The 18985-nt window shown below is 30.2% G+C and overlaps 1 protein-coding gene across 1 annotated transcript in view; it reads left to right on the plus strand.

The window, feature by feature from the left end:
* LOC139426772 (growth hormone-releasing hormone receptor-like) overlaps positions 1-18985 on the plus strand; it is a gene marked incomplete at its 3' end in the record, with an annotated part of 256063 nt that overhangs the window by 156626 nt on the left and 80452 nt on the right.

The raw sequence follows: 18985 nt of genomic DNA on the forward strand, positions 1-18985 counted from the left end.
ATACAAATTGCTCTAGAAAACATGTATTTGTCCAGGAAACATGGCATATATATATATACAAGTCCAAAAAGATGTACAAAAAGATTAAAGTAGAAAATAAGCTATATTTCAATTAATCACGCAATTACACAATATTTATGTTAGTCCAAAAAGTACTCGCGACATATATATTAAATGGTCCAGAAAATAATGAAAAAAATAAATAAATTGGTCCAGAAAGCATGCCACTCAAAGATTAGTCCAGAAAGCATACCACGCAAAGATTGGTCTAGAAAGCATGCCACGCAAAGATTAGTCCAGAAAGCATGCCACACAAAGATTAGTCCAGAAAGCATACCACGCAAAGATTGGTCCAAAAATACGCCACATATTCATTAAACCTAGAAAACAAACACATATACATTGGTCCTGAAAGTACACGCTACATAAATATTGACCCAGAAAACAGGCTCTATATAGATTGGCTCCAAAAAAATCGCCACATACACTATCTAGCCATTAATGACCGGACACCCCTTGAATGGCAGGTGGACTCGTCCTGGCGGAAAAAATACGGAACCTGTGGTGGGGGGAAGACCATTCACAAGCAGGCGACGGCCACACGAGCGTTAACAGTGAAAATGAGGGGACGGCGAGAGCTGAATGAGACGGAAAGGGGTATGATCATAGGCGCCCACCGATTTGGTCATTCCATACGTGCCATCTCCGACAAGTTTCAGATACCACGGTCAACAGTTCGTGACGTCGTGTTGAAATGGGAACGAGAGGGAGTGATAAAACTTCAGTCCTGACCCGGCAAGCCCGAAATAATCTCCGACAGGGATCGACGATCTCTTCGACGTGTAGTGAAGGCAAACCGACAAATGTCGTTGGACACTGTCGCTACCAACTTCCGGGCTGCATCTGGCGGTGTTGCCAGTACACGTACCATTCGTCGGGAGCTGATTGCACAAGGATTCCATGGACGAGCAGCAGCACATAAGCCAAACATCTCTCCATCAAACGCCCGCCACTGATTTCAGTGGAGCAGAGCACGTCGCCAGTGGACAGTAGAGCAATGGAAATGCGTTATGTTGAGTGATGAGTCACGCTGCATGTAGTAGCACTCTGATGGACGGGTGTGGACCTAGAGAATGCCCGGAGAGCGGTACCTACCGGAGTGCATTGTCCCCACTGTGAAGTTCGGTGATGGAGGAATTATGATGTGGTCCTGTTTCTCATGGTTTGGCCTTGGACCCTTGGTGTTAGTGCGTGGAACCCTGAACGCAGAAGGGTATAGAGACTACTAACTTGATACTAGCGCCCCATGTATCCGAAATGAGGGGTGTCCGGTCATTAATGGCCAGATAGTGTATATATCGCTCGGGAAAATACACCACGCATGTATTTGTCCAGGAAGCATGCAATGCAGGTCCAAGAAAAGGCACAAAAGGATTGTTGCAGAAAATGAGCCACATATCGAATAACCCAGAAGTTACTCAATATTTATGTTGGCCCGAAAAATACTCACTACATATTAATTGTCCACTAGACCCAAATAAATAATGTCATATTTATATTCCTCTTAACTGTCGATAAAGATGCTTTAATCAAATTCCTTACTTTTCTTATAATTTTTCGTTGTAATTACGAACTCCAACCCATAAAGGTAAATACAATTTTATTTTTACGCACACATTTACTCTGTAAAGGTGTACTAACAGGGGAAAAAAATTATAAACCCTTGTTTTTAAATGATAAAACTGTAACAAAGTGCATGATTTGTAAAATTTTAACTTCATCCCACGAGATTCTCATCGTGGTGAATATTCCTCGAGACCATTTTTTTGCATGCATTTCATGTTTTGATATGAATGTTTTATATATATATATATATATCACGTCATGTTGTATTGCACTAAAATAAAAATAATAAAATTATAGTTGTTGAAAATTCAATGGTAAACATTATACATATATATGTATGTATGGTAAAGTGGAGTAACACCGAGCAGCTAAGCTTCGAATGCCGGTTGGAGCTGAACTGTTCGACCTAGAAAAATGTCTGATTTAACCAAGATATATATTTTCTTAGTTGTATGTAATATATTATCCTTGAAAAGTCATAGATGTATAACTTATTTTATAAATTATTTCTTTTCTAGAAAAAGTCGAACCAGGCACTCTATTGTTAACTCCATGGAAAATCGAAAAATACTAGAATTTCAGCAAAAAAAGTAGCTGACATTTCTATTTTATATATATACTAGGGGGCTCCGCCCCCTGCTCGCTACCGCTCGCCAACCCCGGAGAATTGCTACACAATTCTTTTTTGTTTGCTTCGCAAACAAATTTTAATACATGTATATAAGGATATAAATGCGCGGCAGGGCATAAGTACGACTGTACGATTCTCCCAAATACTGATTTTCATCTATTTCTCGAAGACGATTAGCTGCCCTACTTCGATTTTCTCTTTGGCGGGCATTAGTAAGCTCTCGATTATTTTGTCTATTTATTCTTCGACGCTCTTGTTCATTTTGACGAAACGTGGGATCCAATCTCCGCTGTCTGCGATATTCTCCATCGCGATCTGTCCTGTCAGACATTATACTGAAATTCCAAATGATTGAAATGAGTTGAATAAATAAATGTGATTTAAAATTTAACCATTTTAAGGTAAGCAAGCCTCAGTAAGCTTTATAATAGCAAACAACAAAAATGTAAACATTAAAAGATATCAATCACTGGATAGGCATAAGAATGATAAGATAAGATGAGATNGAACCTCGCTAACTCGAACCTCGATTTCACGAATTTTTCGTTATCTCGAAGAAAACAGAATTCCCTTCAAATTTCCTATACACTCAATGTTAAAAAAAACTTGATTTCACGAATTTTTTTTTCTTAATCTCTCGATAACTTGAATTTTTTTTTTCATAAATAGTGTAGATTTTTTTCCTGAAAATAAAAAAAATATTCCAAAAAATTTTAAGAATGGAAAACCAATTCACATAATGATACACTTTTTTAAAAAAAATGGTCATAAAGACCTCAGTGGCATGGAATGATGAGTCTTCCTCTACGATAATGAATGGCTTCAAGAACGCTGGATGCATTAAAGATCACGAAAGTAGTCAAACAATCAATATCATTAATTCTGTTGAAAACTTCACCGAAAATGATTGGGACAGATTGACTGGATTCATGAAACTTGATGACATGGAATTTCATGACTTTGTAAACGTAGATGATGCAGTAGCAGTGTGTGGTCACTGGGATGACAATGATATCATCGCTCAAACGAAAGCTTCTTGTGAACTATCGGAAGAGGATGAGGAAATCGAAGATTTACCGCCAAATGTTAATAACAAACAAGCACTTTCTGCAGTGGACACTGTAAGCAGATTTATTGAGAGGCAGCCGAATATGTCAGAAGAGGCATTAAAGATATAGTCCACTTAGAAAATGTTATAGANGTAACAGTGTGTGGTCACAGGGATGACAATGATATCATCGCTCAAACTAAAGCTTCTTGTGAACTGTCAGAAGAAGAGGATGAGGAAATCGAAGATTTACCTCCCAATGTTACTAATAAACAAGCACTTTCTGCAGTGGACACTGTAAGCAGATTTATTGAGAGGCAGCCGAATATGTCAGAAGAGGCATTAAAGATATAGTCCACTTAGAAAATGTTTAGAAATGTCATCTCGAATTTTTTCTCCCCTCCCTTCAAGTTCGAGATATCGAGGTTTGACTGTATATATATATGTANAGCATTTTTCTTTATTCTACCATCGATAACATGCAATTTTCGATAATTCGAATTTTCGGCATCTCGAATTTTTTCTCCCCTCCCTTCAAGTTCGAGATATCGAGGTTTGACTGTATATGTATATGTATTAACTATAAAAGTACAGTTTAACAGTCACTAAAAAACATATGTTATATTATTGTCATAATTAAATTTGTTCTGAAATATGAAATTTAAAAAAAAGTAGTTCAAAAAACATTTATTTCATGGATGTTTAAAAAACTTTTAAGTAGTTGATTTTGTAAATTAAAGAAATTTCTATGATGTATAATTTTTTATATTAGATCTAAATAACTGCGAGAAGTGAGTCGTGTTTGATAGATTTTACCCTAAACCAGAAAAAGACTCCGGTGTTTTATGTCGTGTTTCATAACCGTAAACTCTTAAAATGCTAAATATAACATTTTTAACTTATTTTGACAAAATGATGTAAAAATATGAAAATATGTTTAATTGAAATTCTACTTTAAAAGGGATAAAATGTTTCAGCGTACCTGCAAAATGAAGTTGTGATTTAAATTTCGTAAAAAAATCATTATATCGTGGGCAAAACAAACAACCATAATTAAATGGTTGTTTGTTTTGCTAGCGATTAGTTGATTCTTCAATCCAAATTTCAATTTACTACTCTTACCTGAATAAACTAATAACATTGAACATAAACATGGAATACATTAATAAGAGAAAAGCTTGACTCAACTATTAGTTGGGGTGGGTAAAGGAAAGCTAACTGCTGCTTTTGAAAGATAAGACCATTTTGAGAAAAGAGTAAGATTCGAAATAAGATATTACCAAAGAAAAAGGAAAAGAAATATTTCAGTACTGCGATTGAGAATTATCAGGAATTTAATAATCTTTAAAACCATTAACGTACTTAAAATAACAAGCATCTTAGTATGTGAATATCCAATCATTAGATCATAAGATATTTCCGTCCTTTATTTTGCACCTTGTACGTAAGAAGATTTGTAAAAAATTTATCATCTAAGAAGCAAACAAAAAAAAATTCCAGGTCTAAGAACGTAAATTATAGTAATCATGCCGAAAAATTCTTAAAGTTTACTTATTGCTATATTTTTTTTTTAATGGCGGGCACTTGGGGATTGTCCCACGAGTCACAGGAATGCCAGAACTGATACTCTTTTCTCATTACCCAGTGGGCACCTGTGTCGAAGCCACGGCGGTGGAGCAACGTCACCCGTGTCACACAACCACAAACCCGTTTATAGGGCAGGTCACATTCACACAAAGGAGAAAGGACATAGAACACACAGAGAGAAAGGACATAGAACACAGAGAGAGAAAGGACATAGAACACAGAGAGAGAAAGAAACATCCATGTCCTGAGCAAGATTCGAACCTGCGGCCAATGGCTCCGCAGTCACTTATTGCTATTAATGACCGGAAAAGGGCAACAGGGGGATTAAAACCCATCAAAAACCTGTTTATTTGACTATTTGTGCAAAATTGCGGTCACTAGAAGCTAGCAACAGTTATTAAATTCTTCACGCCTTCCCATGGGATTCCGGATTCTTATCCCAGCAATGGCTGGTCGATACGAATTCTACACCCGACTTGGTCCGACCACAGTGCTGACGTAAAATATCCTCAAAGGTAGATTTATAATGGGTTAGAGTCCCCCTTACCGTCAGGCTGACCGTGGGAGGTTTTAGTAGTTTGTCTCTTCATGTAACGCAAATGCAGATTGGTTTAATCAAAAAGTCCTCCAAGAAAGCAAATTCCCCCAATACTTGATCTAGAGGTTCCTCTGCCTTCTGCATTGCGTTGAAAATTATAAGGCTACGGAGTTGAACATTACTAGTCGTAAACCCTAACTGTGACCGGCTGTTCAAAGACGGTTATAAAATATAACTAATTAGATAATAGTTAAATTACGAAACATTTTTGTCACATAAATATTAATATTAAGATCTCTATTGAACATAGATTTTTAAATTTATTTGCTTATTTATTTATAGAAATTTCTAAAATTGTATATTAATACGGGTCATTACAAAACAGAATATTTATTTTCATTAACCTATCGAAATTTTTTTTCATATTTGTAATAAACAAAATCAAATTGAGTTTAAATTTCTTCTGTTATCTAAAGTAAATTTAATTAAATTAATTCTGACTAATCTTTAATGTATAGAACATTAATTTTGTTCCTTATGGAAGAAAATCAAAAAAATCCAAGTATCGCAATCGAAATAATCTTTTTGTTCTTGTTGCATCTTTCAAATATTCGCAAAGAGTATTGATAATCTCATTCTTTTTGTTACACTTTTAATCCTTGTATGAAAAAAGGGATTTTTTCATGTAATGGCAAAAACTTTTCAATGCTTTTAGTTTACAGAAACTATTATAGTTATTGCAAAACAATTATTTTTATGGCCAAATTATTTCAACAATTGATAAAATTTCCTAACAAATAGTTTCTTGATAATCGTCAGAAAACAATTTAAAAAAGAATAGAACTCATCAATTAATTGCTTTCAAGTAATTGCTGCAATTTTCTATTTAGTAAATCTCGCTTGCAACTATTGATTTAAGTAATTAAAGACTATCTTGCACGAATATTTTTTCCTGGTGAAAAATGTAAACTTTTAATAAAATATAGTTTTTTATACCTCATTTATGATAGTTTCAATCATTTCCTGAACTAAGCTCAGGCTACAAGTGCTCCGGAAAAAAATTGTGGTAAAATAAATTACCATACAGCATGGTTAATAAAATATTAATTTTAACCTCTCATTTATGATAGCTTCAGACACTGCCTGCACTCAGTTCAGGCTAAAGTGCTTCGGAAAAAATTCTAGTAAAATTACCCTACAACATGGTTAATAAAATATTTATTTTAACCTCTGATTTATGATAGCTTCAGACACTGGCTGCACTCAGTTCAGGCTAAAGTGCTTCGGAAAAAAATTGTGGTAAAATAAATTACCTTACAGCATGGTTAATAAAATATTAATTTTAAACTCTCACATATGATAGTTTCAGACACTGCCTGCACTCAGTTCAGGCTAAAGTGCTCGGAGAAAAAAAATTTCGTAAAATTACCCTACAACATGGTAATGACATTTCAACTAAAAAAGTAAACCAATAGAGACTTGGTAATAAAACCAAAACATACAGTATTTAAACTCTTCATTTGGCAATTTATCCATTCGTATGGTAAAAGTTTATGAGAAATTCTGGTTTGTAAAATTATAGTTCTTATTACCCCACATTAAGCAAAAAATACAAAACTGAAAGGTAAATTTGATCAAAAAAATGGTTTTTATTCCATGCTATGATATCATGATAAAATTACCAAATTTTTTCACACGTTATGAAACCATATTTCATTGTTTATTTTACCTTAAGTGATTACCAAAGCAATTCGGTGGAAACTACCGAGCATTTTTCGGTGTTCCCATAGAGCCAGAAACACGGTAAATTCTACGATGTGCAGGTAATTTTGACAATGCTTTTTTCTCAGTGAGTAAGATTGTAAGTGATTTAAACTTAATCCATTATAATGGCATTCACTTTTGAGAAATACTTGCATTACTACTTTTTATTGGATTTTAAATAGTTGTTCAAGGAATTCCTTAAAATAACTTGTAGAGAATATAGCCAAAAACAGAATCATTAAGAATTTTGTTCGTTTTTTTTATAGCAAGAAGTATTTAAAATAGCTTCTGTTAGAAATGTGCCAAATGCATTAATATTTTTACATAAAATTATATTTCCCCTCTAGAATATATTTCATTAGAAATATTTATAAATTTATAACTAAAAGGACGTCTTAAAAATAAATTGTTAACTAAAAATAAGAAGAAAAAAATTTTAAGAAATGTAGAAAATTTTATTCTATGAAACTGAATTATAAATGCAAAGGAATAAAAATAAAGCATACATTTTCTTTTATTGACTCGCAAAGAAATTTGCAAATTTTTATTTTACTGAACAAGAAATATCTTTTTTGCTCGGAAGAAAATGATTAACCTTTCTATACAGAGATTTTATTAAATATATTTTTTCATTACTTTTTACATACTTCTTTCCATCATTTAGTTCAAAAAATAAGTAGAAAATTGAAATTTGGGTAGAAGAGTCATCTAATCGCAAACAAAGCAAAAATCCATTTAATTATGGTTGTTTTTGCCCACGATATGATCAAATCAGTCACTTTTAAAGTAGACTTTTTATTTAACATATTTTTACATTATTTCGAATTAATTTTTGCCAAAACATGTTATGTTAAGCACTTTAAGAATTTAAGGTTATAAAACACAGCACATCTTTTTCTGGTTGAAGGCAAAATCTTCCAAATACGGTTCACTTCCAAACAATAATTTTTCAAATGTGCACTTCAGTTATTTATATCTAATGTAAACAATTATACAATTTACAAAACCAATTGTATAATAATTCAATTAATCATCAATATATCAATGAATTGCAAAATTTATTTCATTCATAAAATCAATCATTGTAAATCTTAATCTGATAATGAATGAGAAAAAGAAATTTTCAAACAGAAAAAGAAATTTTCAATTGTTTTTGTACAAATATAATTACGATAATCTAATAGACTTTTATAATAACCATGAAACTGTTTTTAAGAAATAAAAATTACCAAAATATATTTTTGCTTGTAATTAGAGAGTCCGAAAATGTATATATATATAGGACACCAGGGTCTCATTAGCGTCAAAGGGTTATTTCAAGAAAAAGTACTGAATTAGAACGCAAATATAAACAGCAGCAGAAAATTTTAAACTTAAACAAGTCGACTCTTCAGATCATAAGAACCACAGTTATTTAGCAGTTCAAACTACGAAAAAGTAGTAAATTGTTTTATAAAAAAAAATGTAAGTTAAAAGTTTAAATCTCTATCATTTTAATAAAACATTAAAATCAATTCCATCTCAAGCTATATTTAACATTTTTATTTTCAATTACGAATAAAACCTTACGATTTCCAAGCAAATACGAAAAGAATATTTACTAATTAATGTAGTTTATTAGATTAGAGTTTAACTTATTAAAAATATATTTCCATTTCAATAAAGTTTCACAATCTGACAAGTATTTGCTGAAGGCTTCAGGGAAAAAATTTAATAAACTTTAAGTAAAAATCAATTAAGCGTAAATCTATATTTTTTATTCTGTCACAAACTGAAGTGAATTAATCTATTCATTCAAACTCAACGATCAAAGCGTTTAGAAAATATTGTATTGGAAAAATTCTCTAAAATGAAAGGAAAAAAAAAACAGTTTCATAGATCTTTTTGAATTTAGAAACAAGATTAAATTTTATGTTTGACTGAATAAATTCTGAGTGGAGTTTCTGAAAATATTTTATAATTTTAGTGAAAATTAAATTCTTGTTCAGACATCAATACAATTTTAATTAAAAAGTATTTTTCACCTTATGCCTTCGTAAAATATAGCAACTTTGTTTCATTTTTAAATATTTAAAAAAAAACATTTAAATTAGGATAATGAGTTTTTTAAATGTACAAAAATTAATAGAAATGTGTAGAAAGTCTGCTCTCAAAATAATGGAGCAACTTATCACTTGTTATTAAAATTTAAATTTTAAGGAATTAAATTAAAATTAATAAAACTGTTCGTAATGTATTAAGTTCTTTATAAATATTTGAAACTTTTTAAAATGATGTTGCGCCAGGCATGGTGCGTAGGCGCCAAAAGAATCAAAGGGATGACAAACACACGATCGGCAACCTTGGAACTTCCCCAGTATTTAAGAAGCTTCGAACTTTACTCAGTCTCTATCCCACACAGTCTTACTTAATTTTTTGTTTCTGTTTTAGCTTGTTATGTTTCAGTTGTTAATAAATGTTTAGTTGATTTTTGTCATAGTTGTCTTCAACTTAATATGAGAGGGTTCCTCTCCCTCAATTGGTGACCCGGACGTGAGGGTTCCTCCCCCTCAAGTTATATTACATTGAGGATAGAACAAAAACTCATGCACAAACGTGAAAATGCCTTATGACACATATGACCTTTTGATATTTGAATTACTTGACACTTGAATTTGACATTTTATACCGAATTCCTACACACGAAATTTTTTTTTACGGGAATGAGAATAACTGATTGGCTAAAAATAAATATTTAATTAGGATATTTTGTTTAAGAAACAGAACTGTGTGATTAATAATAGGTGTACAAACCATTAAGATTAATAAGCTGAATATCTGGGTTGTTGAACAAATTATTTCAGGTAAAATAAACTAAATAATATTAAATTTGATCAACTAAATAATATGATTGATAAATTAAGTAATATTGGAAGTGATAAATTAAATAATGTTAGAAATGATAAGCTAAGTAATAATAGAAATGATAAGCTAAATAACAATGAGGATAGATAAAATATATAACTTTAGGATTGATAAATTAAAAAATACTAGGAAGAATAAACTCGGTAACTTTAGAATTTATAAACTAAATAACTTTAGATTTTATGAACTAAGTAATGTTAGGAATAATAAACTTGATAACTCTAGAATTGGTAAACTGCGTGTTGTTAAGATTGATAAACTAAGAAGTAGTAGGAATAATAATGTAAACAACTTTCAAATTGCTAAACTAAATAACTTTAGAATTGCTAAACTAAATAACTTTAGAATTGCTAAATTAAATAACTTTAGCATTAATACTAAGAATAATAAACGAAATTACTTTTGGATTAATAAGCTATATATTGCTAAGATTGATAAACTAAAAAATATCAGGAGTAATAAACTAAGTAACTTTAGCATTGATAAACTGAATAATACTAGGAATAAGAAATTAAATAAATTTAGGATTGATAAACTAAATAAAACTTGAAACAATAAACTAAATAATATAAGGGTTGATAAACTAAATAATGCTAGGAAAAATAAACTAATTGATATTAAGCATTATAAACTAAGCAATGTAAGGATTGATAAGCTAAATATAGGATTTGTATTTAGAATTATAAATTGAATGATATTGGAAATTATGAAGGAATGCAAATGATTAGCTAAATCGAATTTGGAATAATAAACTAAATGTTTAGAATGATAAAATAAATTACCCTACAATAATGGTATGTAGTACTATCCCCTGAGCCATCGCTGCTCAGGGGATAGAGAGGATTATAGATTTTGATGAATTCAGTGAAAAAGAATACAGCTTATTTTTATGGAAATGGTAATAAAAATCGACAAATTTTGTTCGCTTAAAAATCGGTGCCATTCTCTAGACGGATAATTAGTGGTGAACTCATGACGTCTCCAAGGTAAATCGACATTAGACAAGACGAAACAAGAGTAAACAAAACTATGTGGTTTTTAAATTGCTTAAATTGTAAAAGCCATTTAAGAAATTTTAAAGTCCCTGTTGAAATATTAAAACAAGTAAACTTTCGATAAACTTAAAAATTAAATAAAATAGAAATAAATTCATTCAACAAAAAGAATAGTACGAAATCCATATTCTAGGATAGTAAGTTTTATAATATGGAATTAATATATTTTCCGTAGAATCAAAAATCATTCCGAAAACCTTATAAATAAAGCAGACATCATCTTTCGCTTATATAAATATTTCTTTGATCTGTATTATTATTGTTGTAGCTCATTTAGGTAAGATTGCTCATTTCTGGCATTATTATTTAGATAAAGTTAGATAAAGGTCTCATGAAATTATTATCAATTATATACATAAAGGGAAACATTCAGTAAACGAAAAACTTTCTCATTACACATAGACATTAAGCACAAAACTAACAATACAGGACATTAAAATAATGAGCTAGATAATTACAATTAGACATTTTTGGATAGCAATACTAATGACATTCTCTTCAGAGAAATTATATAGAATCAATCAATTTTATGTAATCACTGCTTCTGTATACTGTAACACCCGCTTTCTCCATATATCTGGTTGAANCTGATGAAATTCAGTAAATTCGGAAAAATTTTGTAATTCTTCATGATACTTTAGTAGAGCATTGCGTGAAAATCATTTATTCAACTAAAACTTTTTTTTAATACGAACTATAATTTTGAAAATCAGAATTTCAGAGAAACTGTAATCATAAGTGTGGTTTAGAAAACGTATATAGTTTTATTACCAGAATAATATTTTTCCTTTATCAGAAATATCTTTACCATACTGTACGGTAATTTTACCATAATTTTTTCCCAGGCTTAATATTTGGATTTTCTAAGCTAATTTGAAAATCGTGTTATCTGAGAAAAAATCATTTATAATTAATATCATTTTAAATAAAATATCGTGCTTTAAAAATATTATTTATCAGTCATGTTATCTCTAAAATTTAAAATCAGAATTAAATCTAATTTGATTTAAATTTTATGGCAATTAAAATGTATTCAAATAAACATGTCTTTTTTGTCTTGATACTAAAGTCTTAAGAAACTTTACAACTTATCATGCTTACAACTAAAAAAAATCCTCAAATTGGAATAGATTTTAAAAAAAAGCTCAGATTGCTCTTTAATTAGTATCTTAGAGAAATAAAAGATGAAGAAATAGAAGACGAAGAAGTTTTAAAAAAATTGATTTTCTTTTACTGTTTTTAATTCCCACGAAAATCACTTCTTACTTTTGGTGAATAAAGTAATTACCTTTCATTTTCTTCTTATTTTTAATGTCGTATATTTGCCTTTTTCAAGCTTCAAAAAAAGGAAGCATGTCGGAGAATTATAAAATAATTTTCCGTTCTACTAGATTCAGTAAATTAAATTAATTTCTTCATGCACATCATATTATTCTTTCCTCAAACCTAATTATGAATGATGATCTTTCTCATTCACAGTTATTCATCATTTTCTTATTCATCATTATCTTTCACCTCAGATATTATACAATTTAATTATTTTATTATTCATTTAACATTTAAAAGTCATATTAGTTCTGTACGTAGCTTTTGTCCAAGTAGGAATTAATTCGCATGAACAAGAACTACGAGCAATAAAAAAAAAAAAATACCTTGAATAACTTTTGATCTAATGGACGGAATTTAACGTATTAAAATTCCAGCTTAATGGATCGAAGGCCTTACCTTATATATTCTTATTAATTAGTGCAGACGATCTTTTCAGGTTTAAAATCAGACACACAATATCGTGCTTTGTTCGAGTAAACATATATTTTTTATGTTAGAATTAAAATATTTTTGCTTACCTACTACTAAAAAATTACTTTATCCAAAGAAATATTTAAAGAAAATTATTTTATTTTATAGTAAAAATATCATTCTAAATTTTTTGAAAAATATGTCGAAAACTGCGCAAGATATTAGTATTTAAACAGATATGAGTATTTCTCTAACGCCGTGGTGACAAAAAAATCCTCGTGTTATCAACAGAGAATTGAAGAGCATCAAGCGAGTGTGCTGTCATTAGCATGAAAGCGTAAATTTACATGTTTACAAACAATAATAATAATAAAGCATAATAAAAAAAAGCATGCCCGAAGAGCAGAAGAAAACGTTGTTGACAGCTATAAAAGATGTATTAGTGAAAGAATACATACGAGACATAATGTTTATAAAGCATAAATGGGTACTTGCACTTCAAGAAGAAGGAGGTCCCAGATACCCACACATGTGACCTATGACGCCAGCACCAGATGATTGTTTATAATCAAAATGGCGTGTTAAAGTCGAGCTAAGTTTTCCCACGTCAGTTATAATGTTAATTAAAGTGTAATTTGTAAATACAGCGTATAATTTGCAGTTAATTTGTAAATACAGCGTATAATTTGCAGTTAATTTGTAAATACAGCGTATAATTTGCAGTTAATTTGTAAATACAGCGCCGTATCGCACATCAAATTTGTTGAAATATAATTCTTTCTAGTCTACGTCTTTTACTTGAATTAGATTTATAATTTGTTGATGTATTTAATTGTAATAACGAAATATTCTTGTCTTGTGTACCTGGCATCTTCGATGCATAATTTGTCTATGTTCTACATGGCTTTATGCCTGTCTTTGTGTTAAGTAAGAAATATATAGTGAAAGAATTGAAATATTTGTGAAAGAATATAGAATGTGTCCCTTAAGAGGTTTGATACTTGACAAACTTGGTTTATTCGAAATAGAATGGAAAGAACAATTGCTATCATAAGCAGAATATGATCATTTTCTCTGCAAGTTTTTCACTTGCATATCATTGGTTTTAATTTAAAAAGTTTTACTTCATTGACTTATATTTAACTAAAAAAAGGAATTTTTTGAAGAGGCATTAGGTTTGAAGATTTTAATAATTAAATTAAATTCTTAAGATTTTACGCTAGAACCCATTTCAAATGGGTTTAACTGAGCGAGCATGGTTTGCAAAGAAGACCATATAAGATAACATAACAATCTTTGGGGGGTAGAAGATCGTCAGCAACCAGGGGTGGAGAAGGGATAGTAATAAACATCTAAGCAATATCACAATAAGAAGAATATTGGGTAAGATAAAATTACAGATCAGCTGTCGCGTAAGTCGACAACCCTTATTAGACAATACTCAGGAAAACTAATCACGCGTCCGAACAGATGTAAAGAAAGGTCCACTTCAAATAGTTTTATGCTTCTTTTTCTTGGATCAGGCAGTCACAGTTGAGAAAACTTATTGATTCGCTCGCAGATAGTTATTGAAACATTTAAGTAATAACTATTGCTCATATTTTTAAAGTTGGAGAATACTTAATTGAATTTACAGCTAGCTTTAGAAACTGTTTTTAAATTAAATGAAGTTATTCTTGAATACTATAAACTTGTATATTGTACAAGTATGTATTTATATAGTCTGCAAGCCTGTATTAATTTAATAGCGTCAGTATTTTTTGTATATTTCCATTACTATGCGTTTATGCAATTCCATAAGTATGTATTTAAGTAATTACGTAAGTATGCATTTATACAATTATGTAAATATGCACTTATGTAATCAAGTAAGTATAGATTTATGGGCTTACGTAAGCATGCATTTTATATAATTACGTAAATATGTGTTAATGAAATATTTTAATCATTTTTGCATAATTACGTAAGTATGTATTTGTATGATTACGTAACTATGTAATTATTTAATTGCGTAATTACATGTTAATAAAAGATTTTAAATATTTTTAATATAATTACGTATGTATGTATTTACGTAATTACGAAAGTATCTTTTATATAATTACGTAAGTATGTATTTAGGCAGTTACGTCAGTATGTATTTAGGCAGTTACGTCAGTATGTATTTACATAATTGTGCAAGTATGTTTTTATGTTATTATGTTAGATCTTATTTTAATATTCATATCTTACGATAAATTGAGAAATTAACCTGTATAAAGTTTGATCCTCTTTGCTTTTATAGCAATGATTACAGTGATAAAGATTGTATCTAATTATTAATTATCGACTATTAACTATTTGATGCCATCATTCACGTAATCGCCTTGAGGAATGAATTGTAATTAGTTTTCATGATTAAAAATCGTCATTAAAAGCAGATATTTCGATTTAAATATTTAACTTAATATATGCATGATTTTACTGCAGCTATACTGTAAAAAAAATAAAACATTTCCGCAGCAGCCCGTTGTGGGCCAGGGGTTCGTAGAAGTCTACAATTTCGAGACCAAATGCAAGATTGTGGCAAGGTGGTCAGTACTACGCACAGGTCAACTTTATTTCCCAGACAAGCTACCCATTGAGCTGAAACTGGGTGGGCTTTAAGCCGCCACCGGGGATCGAACCCCAGATTTTCACAATAATAGTTCAATGTCTGAAGGTTTAAAAACGCACTTGAAAATCGACGTCTTTAAAGTTATTATATTTAGGAGTAAACTCTCGATTCATCCTTAATGCTTATTAATATGATAAAAAATCCAATTCTTAGATTAAACGCTACTCAATTGTTCCTTTTTTTAAATTTTCTGTCCTGTTGTTGTTGTCATTGCTTCTAATGCCACTTGCCAATACCAGCAAGCCTGCTTAGTGAAAGCAAGCGAATTTAAGGCAGGGTACGTTTCTTTTCAGTTGCGCCATCTGTGGCTAAGAATACATCTGTAACCATACACTCACGTCGCAGCCCGTTTTACAGAGGAGATCCATTTATACATCTACTATTTCATCCACAGATCATAACTTTGATCTGAACCAGAGAACAATCAATCTCCAATTCAGTACCCTCAGAGGTATTAATTTGTCATGGAAACTTGAAGGACTTTGTGATCCGACAGGTTTAGCGTGCACCGGTCACCATTCACTACACGGGGAGTCGAACTCATGACTTCTTGGATATAGGACCAACACCCTACCGACCAGGCTATCCTGGCCCATTTTGCGCTGTAAACTTTAGAAACATCGGTTCTATTATATCGGTTCTACCATAATACAGTGCAAATTTGCTGCAACATTATCAATTGGAATAATAGCAACGAAACCATATTACCCTTCGAGTTGAACCATAGTGACGCGTAATTAAATAGAATGCAAATGTTCAACTTACAATATTTTTCAACTTATCAACATAATAGAATTGTGGATAAATTGCATATTGTGGGTCAATATTAAAGTGATTCTTTTAAGTGCACAACCCAATGTGTGGAAAAAGAACCAAACCTTGCATGTGAATGTAAAGCCAAGTCTCCTGAGAAATTAAATTTTTAAAAAAAATCGTATTTTTAAAATTCGATATCTCAAAAACTATTCAAACCATTTTGATTAATTTTAGATTTTGAAATGCGAAGTTGTATTTTTTGAAAGGTTGTATTTTTCAAAAATTGTATACCATACAATTCAAAATTAATTTTTTTTAGAATTATTAAATAAAAATTATTATTATAAGGATTATTATTATGAAAATTATTATTAAATAAAGTTTAAAAAAATAACTAATATTTACTAAATATACTTTTTTGTATGGAATTATCAATGGATAAAAGAATTTCATATAATAATATGCAAAAATGTTTCGATTCTTTTGAAACGTTCTCGAGATATGGTGAAATACGCAAGAAGTAAAATTAACATTAAGGGGTCCAAATTTTGGACTACGAAGTAAAAATTCTCGGTGATTCTTTAACCAGTATTTGATGCAAAGTTTCTCATTATCCCAAAGTTTGGTTAAATGAAAGATCATTTTATTTTAGTTACACCATAAATTGTGAAGCATGATCGAGAAAAACTTCCATGGCGCAACTGACTGCACCAGAATTTGATAAAATACACAAAACTTTGACGGTAACTGTAAACTGAATGATATTTGCTGACTCCAAGCTTTCTTTACAACTCGATTTCGGTGTGAAGGAGCTGTTTTAGGCTGAATAATTTTCCCTTCAATATTTTTCAATCTATTACAAGTAAAATAAATGATGACAGGAATAAGAAAATAACACAAGCAATTTATTTTACACTTTTTGGAACAGCAACAAAAACATGATGCCACTCACCACAAAACAAATATATATATTGATTGGAAATTAAATTAAAGAGGGAACACAGAGCACGCTACAGGTGTAACGGGACGATTAATGCATGTTGTTTCAAGTATCAACTTATATCGGTAAATGTTTTGTTTGCAATTATTAATGTTTATTTCTTTTATGTTGCTTTATTTTTAAAATTTGGTTGGTGGTATAAAATGGTTAGAGGTCTGTCAAAAAATAACCTTTATACAGTAAATAGTTCTGCTACTGTAAGTAACAACCTTGACCTGAATTTGAGCGCTTTAAAAATACCTAATAATGGCGGAACCTTCCCCAGCTTTTATAAAAAAAAGAATAAAAATAGTAGTTTTATTTTTTCAAAACACTTACTTTTGGTGCAATCTTCTACTGATATATGGAGCAAATGAAAATAGCACAATGTAGCAAAATTGAGCTCCATTTTGCGCAACTAGAAAATGAAAACCGATTTTTGGTGCAAAGTGGCTTGGAATTTTTAACAGTGCATTAAAACCACATTTCACAGATTGAGGTGACCCCTTAATATATTTGAACTCAGAAATCCGAATCCGTCGAACGAAAAGGTATGTTTGTTCTGAGAAAGTACGTTTTTCTTGTTTGATTTCGTAACTTAAAATATCGTCTGCATTAATTATTTAGCGTATTTGAGGTCACCCTTCTTGAACCAATAAGATTGAGTACTTCCTCTGATCATTAAATTAAAAAGTATTCAGGTTGTTCCTTTTTTTTCTGGTGTGCGAGGTAAAATTCTTATTTTTAATTAAATCTGCATTTCTTCTTTTTATACTCTTAGAAAAAGGTCTATGGAATGCAAAGTCATAAAATAAATTATACCAGACGTATAATTTACAAAAGGTGTGGTTGTCGCAGTTCTGGACATCAAAGCTAATATTTACACAACTTCTACAAATGAAGCTATCAGGCCGTAAAAATGTGCGAATTTCTTCAATTACGTCCTACATTTGGCTATCTTCTTTAATCATTTGCTGTAATAAAAAAAGCGTTTGCTTTTTGTTTATTTAAACACTACTTTTTAATGTATTAAAACATTTTTAAATACATAGACAACTTTTTTTTAAAAAATAAAATAGTTATTGGTTACAATTTTTCAGATAAATAATTTAAATATTTTATCTATGCTTCGTATTAAAATTATAATTTCTTCACCATAATCTCTTTTAACCTGAGCTTTAAATAATGATTATTGCAAAAAAAGTTAAAAATATTGTGAAAAATATGTAAAAACGCATAACTGATAAAAGTTACTTTTTTTTAAAAAAAATAAACTTTTCTAGTTATAATTAATTATTGTAAAAAAAATTTAAATTGTTTTATTTTCAACATTTTTTTTTCGAAGTGTAAAATATATTTATACGCCATTTCTTCACACTTTTGTCATGAAACAAAAATCTAATTTTCGATTTTTTTTTAAATACATTTTTAATAATAAATTTTTCCTTTTTCTGTAATTTTTTCTTTCGATATTTCGGATTTTTTAAGCCTATCCAATTCAAACGAAGCATCTTAAAATTTTTCTTTTTTCTTCATTGCAAAGTTCAAATTTTTTCCCAATTATGAACCATCTAGTTTTTTCTTACAACAATTTTATTTACATATTTTAAAAATATTTTGAGAAATCTACTTCTTTGTCATTTTTTTACCTCGAAATTTTTAAATTGTGACATTCACGAATATATAGCAGATATTAACTTG

This window comes from Parasteatoda tepidariorum, chromosome 10, assembly GCF_043381705.1.
Source record: "Parasteatoda tepidariorum isolate YZ-2023 chromosome 10, CAS_Ptep_4.0, whole genome shotgun sequence".
Taxonomy (NCBI): Eukaryota; Metazoa; Arthropoda; class Arachnida; order Araneae; family Theridiidae; genus Parasteatoda; species Parasteatoda tepidariorum.